We start from the raw sequence: 3867 nt of genomic DNA, 5'->3' as shown, positions 1-3867 counted from the left end.
AAAGAAAATCTTTTATCTACAGACTGTTCTTAAATTGCTGACTCTTCAGGATACTGTGATGGAAGGAAGCCACAAACGTTTTTGTCACAGTGAATGCATTTCATGTTAAAGATGGAACCAGTTGCAAAGGACAGTCCTTGATGGATAAGTTCCATGGTGACGGCTGACATGAAAAGCTGAGGTTGTGATCCCCAGCAAGGGTCTGTCAGTGGGAGGTCCCCCAGGGTCTGTCACCTTGCTCTGTCCTGCAGGGTCCCTGTCACTAGGGATTGGAATCACACCCATGGGTGCATTCAGTCAATCTTAAGGGTTCACTACTCCTTTGCCCTGTTGAATGTTATTTTTTAAGGTTGGAGCGATGTTTCAATGGCAATAGGGAAGCGTAGTGTCTACAAGCTGGCAATGATGTGCTGAAAATGATGACAGTATGTGAGAAGTTATTGCAGTTAATGAGTATTTGCATGCTAATTTTGATATAAGAACTTTGTTTCTTACTGCAATCTTGTGTCATTGACCTTTTGCACTTCAAGCATACTCAGATGCTTCATATTGTGTTTATTAAGTCTTATATTCTAAAATCATGCAAAACATTCTTCAGATGTCAGATTGTTTGTGGGCATGCACAAACAATCTGACATCATCATGAGGAGGAAGTAGAAGTAACTTTGCAAACAGAGCGTTCAGAGCAGGTTGAAGCCCTGACTTTTGACTTTCAGGGAGCATTTATACATACGTTCACCTCAAGTTTTCAAACTTTGATTATGTTTAATGTAGACACCTTATATTGTTACCATATATAAATGGCAGAAAATCCTAAAATGCATGTTATGTTCGCTTTAACAATAAGTGTTTTGTTCTGCTGCTAGACACCATAGGAGCTTGTTTTAATGACATCCATACATGTACATTAATTCAGTGAGTATGTGAAGTAGGCTACACACATTTTGCCCAATCCCTATGACTTGTCAGAAAAGTAGGATAAATAAAGAAAAGCATTTAGTCTCCCATGAATCAAGGGTGCATTTTGAAACAAAGCTGTAGCCTCGAAAATGCTGTAAAATATCCTGTTTCAAGCATAAACGGCAGCCATTGATACTGTCATATCATAATTTTCTGAAGTTTCAGTTTAAGAACACAGTGGCAGATTCTGTAACTGCAGTGACAGTGAATACAGAAATTAATGAAACTCGTAAGTATTCCTGTCAGATAATAATACCAGACCATAATCCAAAAAAAATCAGATATGAGCAACACACCAGGATTGCTCATAAAATGTGTGGTGTGAATGTAGTCACACAGAGATCTCTGGTTCCCTGGATTTGCCCCAAATACTCAGGAACCTGCACAGGTCAGAAAACCCTCCTTCTTGGTCTCATTAACAGCATCAGTCTCTCTGGTTTCTTTCTTATGAAGCTCAGCAGGTTGGAGAGGCCTGTCAGTGCCTATATTGTCTGGCTGACGTTTTGTTTTTCAACAAGTCATTTTTTTTTCTAGTTAGCACTGTGGAAATTGGATTGGACAATGGTCAGCTCTGGATATCAACTGGATGCCGAGTTGTTCTTTCATACTGGTGCCAGCAGTGCTCCTTAAACAAAACACCACAGTACTGTGTGGGCCAGATAAAAACTCTGGCATTACCTTCTGTCAAGTCTGTCAGTCAGCATAACCCTCATTCTTTCTCTTATTCATACACACACACACACACACACTGCAGAGTTGAAGTTTCATAAAAGTCCACTTCTATGGGAAATTCCCCCTCTATATCATACTTTCCAACAAGGCTAGTGGGTCAAAAATGGACACATAAAAAGATAAAAAGGAAAGAAAAAAGATTCTGTACATTTAACCAAATTACATAAAAGCTTAAATGGATTTGCGATGAAACCCCAAGCCCAAAAACCATGTCTGAGAAATCCATCATGGTTTTCACAAGCTTTCCCCGGCGATTAGCATTGGCTGGAGCGTTGGCGTGCACTCCAAATCAAAACCATATTCATTCTGGCCCGACACGCTTGTGTGCTCTCAGAAAGTGTCTCAGTTGCTAACCCCGTGATTTATAAACAATTATCTAACCACAGTGGCCAAATCAAAGGCCTAGAAAAAAGGAACAAATTAACAGAAAGGTATTTTGCTTTTCTAAGGGACCTAATTTTGAAAGCCGCAGTATTCATAAAGTCACGGTGCATAATTATGTTTTTATAGCTGTTTAAACTATAAAGTTGCCTTGTAATTTCATGGTTACAAAAGTAGTAATTTTGAGACCCCAGTTTTGCTTTGGCTTTGTTTGTTTGCGTTTTTGTGTAAGAAGTTATGCATGTTTTAAAAACTGAACTCTGAATTTTCACAGGATGTGGGATTTTTGTAAATGTTACATTTGTGTCTAAAAAGCAACACAAATCTGGAGTGACAGGTGCGGCAGTGGGTGTTGGGAGGAAGTTTGATGACTTATATGAACCCACAACTATTGATCATACACTGCTGGTTATATCATATTTTGAGCCAGTGCTGTATTCAGACTGTCAGACAAAAGCAGAAGGTTTCACTTTAAAAAACACAACATATGCTTGTCCTGTTTGTGGGAGAAATTGTGCTCTACTTAATCTTGACTCCAAATTATACAGCTGTACATGCTCTGACTAAAGCGTGTTGTGGCTGAATGTTCATGTATTTTTCATATTGTTGAATAAAGATGCAGTAGAGTTAGGATTGGGCAAGTATCAGGTCACTGTTTCTTTATAATAATATTGGATTTACAGGATTTTTGCATCAATGTCACAAAGCTTATTGGTTTGTCACATCTGGCTATTTTTAAATTTTTTTTTACAACCTTTACCATTCTATTATAATATAAAACTACATATACTGTGATAGAAGATTTTATCTGTATTGTCCACCCCTAACAGGGCTACAACTAACAATTATTTTCATTATCGATGAATTTGCAGATTATTTTCACGGTTCATCGATTGATCATTCGGTCAATAAAACATCAGAAAACTGTGAAAAACACTCATCACAATATCCTAGAGCACAAGATGATGTCATCAAATCTTGTCAGACCAACAGTCCAAAACCCCCAAATATTAAATTTAGGCCTACAGTAATTTATGGCCACAAAAAGCAACAAAATCTCACATTTTAGAGCCTTGTACCAACAAATGTTTTACATTTTTGCTTGAAAAATTACTTAAATGATTATTAAATTATCAAAATAGTTGCCAAATAATTTTTCTGTTAATCGACTAATCAATCGTTGCAGCTCTAATTTCTGATTTGATTTTGATTAATATGTTGATTATTCTCCCAATTAGTCATTTGGTTTTGAAATTTCAGAAAATGGTGAAAACTGACATTCACTGTTTCCCAAAGACCAAGATGAAACCTACAATTTCTCTTTTTGTTCTGAGCAACAGTTCACAACCCAAAGATATTCAATTTACTGTCACAGAGGACTAAAGAAACAGTTTTCCAGAGGCCAAGGTCTTGTTTTGTCTTGTTTTATTCAACCGACAGCACAAAATCCAAAAGATATTTTGTTTATAATGATATAAACAAGAGATAAGTATCAAATCCTCACACCTGAAACACTGGAACAAGTGAAAATTTGGTATCTTAGCTTGAACTATTATCAAAATTGTTGACAATTGCTTGTCTGACCATTGATTAATTGATTAATAGAGTAATTGTTTCAACCTTCTTTTGTGACCCACCAATTAAAAACAGGTTGACATGTTCTAAAGATTATTTATAATATTTCCAGCCTCATGTTAGAGTTGAACTTCTGCAACAGATGAAAGACAAAGAAGCATGAGCAAGAGGATTACTCACACTGTGGTGAACAGGTGAAGGTACATTTTCTCAAACACA

This window comes from Thunnus albacares, chromosome 2 (genome assembly GCF_914725855.1).
Source record: "Thunnus albacares chromosome 2, fThuAlb1.1, whole genome shotgun sequence".
Taxonomy (NCBI): Eukaryota; Metazoa; Chordata; class Actinopteri; order Scombriformes; family Scombridae; genus Thunnus; species Thunnus albacares.
The sequence above is the reverse complement of the archived record's forward strand: the minus strand, read 5'-3'. Positions refer to the sequence as shown.